Source organism: Pongo abelii, chromosome 11 (assembly GCF_028885655.2).
Source record: "Pongo abelii isolate AG06213 chromosome 11, NHGRI_mPonAbe1-v2.0_pri, whole genome shotgun sequence".
Classification (NCBI taxonomy): Eukaryota; Metazoa; Chordata; class Mammalia; order Primates; family Hominidae; genus Pongo; species Pongo abelii.
The window spans coordinates 29,562,995-29,573,184 of record NC_071996.2 but is presented as its reverse complement, the minus strand read 5'-3'; positions in this window follow the sequence as shown (position 1 = coordinate 29,573,184).

Genomic DNA, 10,190 nt, shown 5'->3' with positions numbered 1-10,190 from the left:
ACTCTGCCCTAGAAATGAAGATGTTTTGGAAATAAACCAGCCATAACATGCACAGCTTCAAGTCATCCAAATCAGCAGTCCCCAACTTTCTTTGCACCGTGGACCAGTTTCATGGAAGTCAATTTTTCCACACACCAGGGCAGGAAAATGGTTTGGGGATGATACAAGCACATTGCATTTATTGTGCACTTTATTTCTATTATTACATTGTAATATATAATGAAATAATTATACGTCTCATCATAATGTAGAATCAGTGGGAGCTCTGAGCTTGTTTTCCTGCAACTAGGTGGTCCCATTTGGGGGTGATGGAAGACAGTGACAGATATCAGGCATTAGATTCTCATAAGGAGGAGGCAGCCTAGATCCCTTACATGTGCAGTTCACAAAAGGATTCACACTCCTATGAGAATCTAATGTTGCTGCTGATCTGAGAGGAGATGGAGCACAGGTGGTAGTGTGAGCAATGGGGAGGGGCTGTAAATACAAATGAAGCTTCGCTCACTTGCCTGCCACTCACCTCCTGCTGTGGGGCCTGGTTTCTTTTTTTATGAGATGAGTCTCGCTCTTGTTGCCCAGGCTAGAGTGCAGTGGTGCAATCTTGGCTAACTGCAACCTCCACCTTCCTGGGTTCAAGCGATTCTCCTGCCTCTGCTTCCCAAGTAGCTGGGATTACAGGCACCCACCACCACGCCTGGCTAATTTTTTTTGTATTTTTTAGTAGAGACAGAGTTTCACCATGTTGGCCAGGCTGGTCTCAAACTCCTTACCTTGTGATCTGCCCGCCTCAGCCTCCCAAAGTGCTGGGATTACAGGCATGAGCCACCGTGCCTGATGGCCTGGTTTCTAATAGGCCGCAGACCAGTACTGGTCTGTGGCCCAGGATTGGGGGCCCCTGATCTAACTAGCCCTTACAATCTCAAGCTATAAAACTGAATTAAAATGTTCCCTAATTGTTAGTGCCCTTGGAGTCTGGCAGAACTAACAAAACCCTTTCTGGAGGAAGAGAACGTCATCTTTGGTCTCAACATCTTTTCACAAACAATTTTTTAGTACACTGTAGACTACACAATGAAAAGAAAACCAGGTATACAAAGATATAAGGCAAAATGATTGATAACCAGTAGAAACAACAAATGATAGAATCGGATCCATAGAGTGTCCAGATATTGGAGTTATCAGGTAAAGACTTTTAAATAATTATGCTTTTTATGTTCAAAAAGATAAAAGGCATAATTGAGAATTTTATTAGAGAAATAAAAATATTCCTTTGGAATACTGTGAAAACTGCTTTTCATATGCCGGAAGTGACTCCCTCTCCCTACCCCATCCCCCACCAGGTTCCGGCTGATCACAGTCATTGCTCCAGGTGCAGCATAGGTGGCCCATCAGCTCTCTGAGCAGCTTCTTTAACTACTCAATCTGGCTTACAGCCTGCTCTCTGGAATCACAGAGCACTTAAAGATGGTATTGTGATCATCCTCCTCTTGTTTGTTTTCTCAGATGAACTGCATGCAATTTGAAGGCGGGGACCAGCTCCCATGCATTGTATCTTATGCACTAGTGCATAATATAATGCCTGGCATATGTAACAATTAGGAAACTGGTTTTCAACTTAATGCTGAAAATGTTAAAAGCTGGAAGGCTGCTGAAATTCAGTGAGGAGGAGAAACAATGATGAGTGCAAAGAGAGATCGTTTGCAATTCCAGGAAAAGAACAGAAATATCTGAGGTTCATTTTCATCAACTGCAGGTTATGGTAAGTCTGCATCAATGCAGGATCCACCTGATTTAAAAGGCTTAGGAAATAATCGTGGATGTGCCTGATGAGTTAGTCACAAGGATGCTAACCTCATTATGATTTTGAATATAAGTATTTAATGTAATACTATTTGACTAATTGCATAATCATTATGTGTTGATAAATAATATAATGATAACTGATTTGATTGATTAATACATAAATTATTTTAAATATTTTCTTTTTTTTAATACAGCACAAACAAGCGAGATTTATTCTAGAAATGCAAGGCTGTATAATCCACCAGATTAAGATTAAGCTATAGAAGAAAAATCACATGATCATATCAATCAACACAGAAAAATTATTTGACAAATTTTAACATTCATTCATTATAAAAAAGATTCTCATAAAAGTAGTAGTAGAGGAATACTTCCTTAACTTGATAAAGAACGTTTACATGAAACCTAAAGTTAACATGATTCTTTTTATTTATTTATTTATTTATTATTATTATTATACTTTAGGTTTTAGGGTATATGTGCGCAATGTGCAGGTTAGTTACATATGTATACATGTGCCATGCTGGTGCGCTGCACCCACTAACTCGTCATCTAGCATTAGGTATATCTCCCAATGCTATCCCTCCCCCCTCCCACCACCCCACAACAGTCCCCAGAGTGTGATGTTCCCCTTCCTGTGTCCATGTGTTCTCATTGTTCATTTCCCACTTATGAGTGAGAATATGCGGTGTTGGTTTTTCGTTCTTGCGATAGTTTAACATTGAAAATGATTTAAACATCTTACACTAGTGGATAGGTTAAATAAATAAAACTGTGTTAATACAGTAGAATAGTATGTACGTGCAGTCATTAAAAATGATTACATAAGTGTGTATTTATTAATGTCTGAATATTTTCAGAATGAATAATAAAGAATAAAAAGCAATATATTGAAATTTGTAAAATAGTACACATAAGTAAAATATAAAGTAGTATATTAAAATGGAAAGATACATAGCTTTATGATAGGATTATAGGCGATTGAATTCTTTTCCTTAACATCTGTATTTTCTGAATTTGTTCAATTGACACAAGAGTTTTGCAAAAAGAAAGAATTACAACTTTAAAAATTTCAGGGTCACTGCCTACTGTACCTTCCTGTCTACTTTACTAGGTTATTGCGAGACTCAAGTAAGATATATGTGCATGAAAGCACTTTGCAAACAAATTTTAAAAATATTTTTTGAAGCATTGTTATTAAATTATACATATGACAAATAATACTTTTGGTGACTTGGTCTCAGGGGAAACAAATCCTGTAATATAAAGGTGAATGTGCAGCAAGAGTTTGTTGGATTTCTAATGCAGAGCTAAGAAGAAAAATGTAGCTACCGAATAATTGCCAGCTTCTGCTCCCTGAGCCTGCCATCTTGTACCAGTGGCTTGGGCAGCAGCCACACACATGCCCCCAGCCAATCTGCAGAAAGAACCTTTTGTGATTCTGTAGACGCCGCTCTTCTGTCACGCTGACTTCATCTTCAAAGGCCAATCCCTTGGATTTGCTCAAAGATGCATCACTTTAAAAACCTGAGCCTGCTTTAGACAGCAGCCTCTCTTCTCTGGATAGGCTGATCCATGGCTCATTTACGCCAGGGGAAATTTACGCATCTCTTCTCACCAGCTCACTTCAGCCCTTGCTAATTCCCTAATCATATTGAATTATTTGGAGTTTACTGTGTCATCCCTGGTCACCTACAGATTCCCTCACTTCATTACTCCTTGGCAAAACTGTCTTAGGAGGGCTCCCATGACAGATTTATATTCTGAGCAACAGACAGGAATGTGTTTCTCTGCTTTTCCTTTGCCTATACCACATAAACATGTCCAGGGATGCTCCTGGGCAGGAGTCGCGGATCAGGCCTTGATCACAGAGGGCCTCTCGTAGAGGAATCTTCTGAAAGAGGAGGTTGAGGCCACTTACCTCAGTGAGTCTTCCATGGAAATGTGAATGCCCACCCAGGGCCTCATTCTAGAGAGGTGTGTTTAAACTTCAATGTGCCTTTGATTACCAAAATATCGCATTGTCTTGTATAAACATCTATTAGTTAAATACATCTATTGGAGTCACTGATATCTAAAAGAAGCTATTTCAACTTTTAGATTTCAAACAATACCTTTAGATATGTGCCCACACCCTTTAGCTAGATTTATCACATGGAGAATGGTCATCATTGATTAGTAGTTTAGGAGAAATACATGTATGTTGAAAGTTTCCTAGCACATCCTTATAAAATTATTAAGGTTACCAAGGTTGTATGTGGTTACTATTTTGTTGTTGCTTTTCCATAGAAAACTCTCTCTTCTTAATTATAAAGAGTATTATTGATGTTGATGTTCTTGCTGCTGTTGTTTCACTCCACCAAAGCTTGGAATAAGACAAGGTCTTCACCTTGAGGAGTTATAGTCTACTAAGAAATACGGCTATATGAATAAATATGTTATAACATTCCATGACACACATGCCATAGAATTCTAAAGCGTTATGGAACCACAGAGAAAGCAGTAACTAAAGTTACAAACAGTGACTAAAATACCAGCAAGACTTCTACCTGGATAGAAAATACTTGTAACAAATCTTAAAGTGTAAGCAGAGTTAGCCCAAATAAGGAGAGGGAGAAGGCAGCCCCAGAAAGAGGAATCATCACAAGAAAATGCATGAAGGAGTCAAGGGGCAGAGTATTTTTTGAGAAATGTTGAGACATTCCGCTCATTAAGGACAACAGATAGTCAATAGTAGTTTTTGCAAAATAGAGGGATGGGACCAAATTCCTCTTCTAGGTCAATAGCTCTGGCATTTGTGTGAAGGTTGCACTGTAGTTAACACGGAGACTGGTGGAAGGAAGAACATTTAGGAAGTGGTTGCAGGAGAGTGAAAATAAGGACCTAAACTAAGGCCAAACAGTGGGAGTGAAGAAGAGGGCTGGATTCAAGCCAAGTTTAGGAGACAGACTAGGCTGGACTTGGGGCTAATTAGAAGCAGAGGAAAGGGGAAAAGGGGCCTAAGATGGCTTAAATAATGAGTAGATCGAACAGGAGGGACACATTCATTGGCCACTCATTCTGTCCCAGTCACTGTAACTGGACTCAAGAATTCAGGAGAAAGAGACAGCTTGGAGTTTATGTAATGTGTAAAATTACAGTTATGCTAACTTGGAAATGCCTAATACACGTAGTCCTTCTTTGCACGGTAGTACAGGGTTATACAGATGGCTGGAAAGCTGAAATCATGCAAAACAATCTAAGTAATCAATGGGGAAAAATTACATTTGTTTCACGACCTTTAAACATTTTTATCAAAACATTAAAAACTCTTTACTGTCAGCTATAACTGTATAGAAAAATGAAAAGAAGTTGTATAAGTAACATTTACTTAATACGCTGTAATTTGTACATTTGAAGCATTAATTAAAGTGCTTTCATTTCATTGTAAAAATAAAATCCTATTGAGAGTGCTTGCCTTCTTCTAGTGAAATAATTTGATACAGGGGATCATCTTTTCTGAGCCTTGGTGAATTTTCATATTTCTTTAAGTTTGGATCAGTATCCAACACTTTATCCTTTGTGCCTTCCATGTTGTGAAATATCTCAGAGCATTCCTTAAATGTGAAGCTCTTTGCTTATGTCACTTCCTCTGGGACATCTTTATCCTTTTTGTAACAGCCACTTTCCTCATGTATGATGTAAGTCTTCACTAAGTTCCTCTGGTTGCACTTTTACAGTCTCTTGCAAAGCCTCAGTGTCCACATCCCAATGATCAACTATTTTTTTTCTTTAATCCCATTTACATTTAACTAAAATTTCATTTTGAGTATTATCACATTTTGGTTTTTTGCTGCACTTTCATCTTTCTTGGCCAATTTCCTCTTTTGAGTATTCATTTTTATCAAATATCATGTAAGTTTATCATTGGAAAACAAGGAGGCTACACAACTACATGCTTTGCTGTCTGTGCAGTGACAAAACCCCTTAGACTTTGAAAGAAATGGTGTGCATTTCTTTTTTTTTTTTTCTTTTATTATTATTATTATTATTATTATTATACTTTAGGTTTTATGGTACATGTGCGCAATGTGCAGGTAAGTTACATATGTATACATGTGCCATGCTGGTGCATTTCTAATCATGGTCATATCTGCTTTTTATGTAATAATTTGTGGAATGATGAAGTAACAATGACGTTTGTATTTTATGCAATCAGTCACAGCCAATATGTCATAGGAACTAAAATTTGAATTATGTTATTGAATCGTGTTATCATGTTATAGGGATTTGTATTATTTAACTAAATTGTGGTAACCAAAACCTATGTATGTTGGAGCCATGCAAAGAGAATTGCCAAGAGTTACCCAGGTAACACAGGAGTGGTTAGGCCTTTGGGAGAAACGAAAAGTTTTAAGAAGTATGAATTCATCATCAGCATCAACTACTGATCAAGGAGGTCAAGGGAATGAGTCTGGAAATATTTTCTTGTTTTGGCCATTGGTCATTGGTCATATAGACAATCTTAGTGGTCAAGTTATGAGGCAACAATCTAATTGAAATAGGTTAAATAGAAAGTCACTGAGAAATTTAATAATATTTTATAATAAAAATAATCAACCCTTTTAAAGACATTTTTCAATAAATAAAGGAGGGCGTTAAGATATCAGGATTAAAGGAAGATATTTAACTTTGGAGGTTAAGAACTTTTTTTTCTAAACGTGCAGGTATGATTCTAAGAGATTTAGTCAACAACTTCCTGAAATTCAGATATACCTTATCTATAATAGTTCTGATTTATATAAATTCCTATGAGTTTAGTAATTTTAATCAACAAAAAGAAATGAGACCTGGCCTGGCATTTTTTCTCACCCTCGCCATAGATCCCCTTCCTCAGAACTCTTAGGTTCTTATTTTGCCAACAGTAAGGTCAGCATTGACCAAGAAGGGGGTCATTGTTTTAATTAACTTGATACTTGAACATAACAATAGCATTCTGCCTGTTTTGAGATAATTCTAGGTGAGTCATTAAGGCACTTTTCTAGAATCTGGTAACCTGGAATACCAGAAATCAATTAAAATGAATGCAAAGGTCTCAATGATGACAAAATAGACACCATCAAACCAGAAATAATATGACATGAAAAATTTATTTACCCTGGACCACTGTTCAATTCCCATTCTCATCACCTCAAATGAGTGATGAGTTTAAAAGGAATACTCAAAGTCTTTAAAATTTACATATCAACTCTACCACTTAGTAACTGCAAAATTCTAGATAAATTATTGAATATCCCTCATCTGTAAAGTTGTATACCAGTATCTACCTTGTAGAGTTGAGATGAGAATTAGGTGACATTACATAAGAAAAGTCTTGATTATTGTATTGAATTATCTTGGAAGTTAAACAAAAAATGTCACTTCCCTTCCCATCGATAAGAATGACAAAACAGAGATTTGAACCCAGCTCTCAATGCATGCATTAGGATGACAGACCCACATGGGAATGTGACTGGAAGATCAATGGTTTTAATGCCATTAAAGTTGAAACATATTGCACACGCCCAGATTGTTCCCATAAAATATCATCACAATAGATTCCACAACAAAACTGGTACAATCGTCTTATTTTTGTTCATTTTTCCTCACCTTTAGAGAGTATTCCATCAAGTTCACTTCTGCACACCAGGATTCCAAGGATTTCCTCATCCAGCTGCTCTCCAATGACATCAGGGCAGCACCGTGCATGGGCACAGTCATGCCCCTAATTTGTTCAAAGGCGCTCCATAGTTGCAAACTTACTCTGTCCTCACCATAACTACATGACACATTTGCTTACTTATCATCTCCCCACCATCCACTCCATCAAAGATATGCTCATGCAAGTAGGGACTTTGCAGTGTTCTCTGCTGTACCACAGGGTATGTGGGTGGAATCAATAATGGAATGAGAAACTCTGTAAAGAACACAGAACTCTTGTAATGTCTTCCCCATTTGAGAAATCAAAGCAGAGAGGATTCATGAATTGCCTAAAGCCTAGACTTGACTTACCTGGCTCCTCTTCTAGCGCTTTTCAAAGCTTTAGACTCTCTTCTACCTGAATAAGGTATTGGGTAGGGCACAATGTGTCAGCACCTCCATGCAAGGCCACCAGCTGGAACAAACATAGCCTGCTCTGCGGGTGCTGCCTTTAGGCTGGAGACCACATCAGGGCTGCTTTGGAGGCTTGTGCCACTCCTAGTGATCACCTTTACCAAGAATGTGCTGGAAGCTAGGGATGGTTTATCCTGCCACGGAGAGGAAAGCCAAAGGCTCAGGATGAAGCGTGGAGAGACTAAATTTCCAATGGTATAACGGGTGTCTTCTTCTCCACACCCCCTCCGCACCACTATGAAGTATTGCAACTGGCCCTGTCAGCTTGGTATTTGAAAAAAATGGGTCAGGCAATGGGGCTGAATCAATCATAGCAATTTGAAATGTCACTTTGTTCTCCTATCATGTTTGAATTTCTTCCATGTTACAACAGATCTTCTCTCCATGCCCAGACTCAATTGAATCCCTCTTTTTATATTGTTGAAGAAGCTTGGAATAAGGTTTCAGGTCCACTAATATTTGGACAACTCCCAAAAACCTTCTCTCTGCTCCCCTCAACTCCCCAGCAGTCTCTGCCTCTCTTGCCCATCACCAGAAAAGGCTTTGGAGTTGTTACCAGTTTGCAAAACATCTGCTTTTACTATTTGGCGTAGTGTGGGGTTGGGGTGACAAGGGATTTGATTGGCCTCCCAGGACTTATTATATTTGATACATTGTGTGTCAGACTGGGGACACCTCCCCTCGGTTGTTCCTATGCTCTGTGCAACCCTGTGGTTGGTTTGTTGTCAGCTTTCTTTTTCCAGGGCCCAATTCTAGGGCTAACTGTCCTTTTTCTGCCAGAGCCTCCTGGTCTCATACTCTTTGCCTCTTAATAAATATGAGAAGCTGCCAGCTTCTTTGTTCTTGGTCCTCTTCTGGGCTTGAGTGGAAGAAGTTGTCCATAAAAGAAACTTCTGATTTACAGACCATCTCCCCACGCGCAATCGGGGCCAACATTCCTCAGCACCGTGGCCACATGTGTGCTTGGCTGGCCAGATGTCCATCCAGACAGCAGGGGTGGTGGCTCTGGGATGCAGCAAAACCATCCACTCGGTGGCCTGGAATGCCCTTCTGCTTCCCCACCACCCATCTGTGTCTAAGACGTCCAAATGTTCCTACCCAGCCCAATACTCAACTCATCCAGGGGGCCACGCTAGCCCTCACAATTTCCTCCATCAAATCTAATCACTATGCACATCATTCATCTGGTTCCTGCCTAACTGCCTCCCACATCTCTGGCTAATCTTTTCCATGGTACACAGAAAGGGCCAGCCAGGGCCTTGGAGTTAGTCACAACTGGGTCCAAACCCCCATTGTACCTTGTATCAATTTAATAGGACTGCCATAAAAAAGTGCCACAAACTGGGAGGCATAAACAAGAGATACTTATTTTCTCACAGTTCTGGAGGCTAGATGTGAGATCAAGGTGTTGGCAGGGGTGGCTTCATCCTGGCCTCTCTCTCCTTGCCTTGTACCTGGCTCCCTTCTCCATATGCTTCATACGGTCAACCCTCTGTATGTGTCTGGGTCCAACCTCCTCTTTTTGTAAGGACAGCAGTCATACTGGATTAGGACCTACCTTACAACCTCATTTTAACATAACGATCTCTATAAAGGCCCTGTACATTCTAAGGTACTGAGGATTCGGACTTCAACATGTGAATTTTGCAGGACAAATTCAGTCCATGATATACTTTTAGTTAGAGCAGGGGTTTATAACCTGAGGTTAACTTTACCTCATCTATAAAATAGAGTTAAAAATCATTCCTAGGATTATAAATATTAAACAAAATCTTGTAGGTCAAGAATCTGATATGGAATAAAATTCTAGAAGCCTAGTTTGTTTCCCACTGTCCCGATTCCACCTTGACTCCTCGACCCCACAGCAAGGGCTGTGCCTCCTCATGTCAACCAACCAATAAATATTTGTTTCAATGAAGACAAATTGAGTAGCCTTTTGATATCTGAGTGCCTCCTTCTGCTCCTAATGAAACATAAAAGATGAGGTAACACAGTGCAAGGAAGGCAGGGAGCAGAGTGACTATGGGAGCCAATGCTGGATGGAGTCAGACTTCAGGCAAGTCGCTAAAGCTCCCTCTGCCTCCATTTCTCCTCCATGGAAGAAAGTTAAGAGTAATGCACAGCAGCAGAATTGTTGCATGGATTACATGAGAGAAAACCGTCATGTGGCTGGCAGAGTCCTCCATGAATATGGCTGTTACTATTGTTACTGTCAGGATGTGTTCAGCATTGTCCACAAAGATGGGACAAATGTA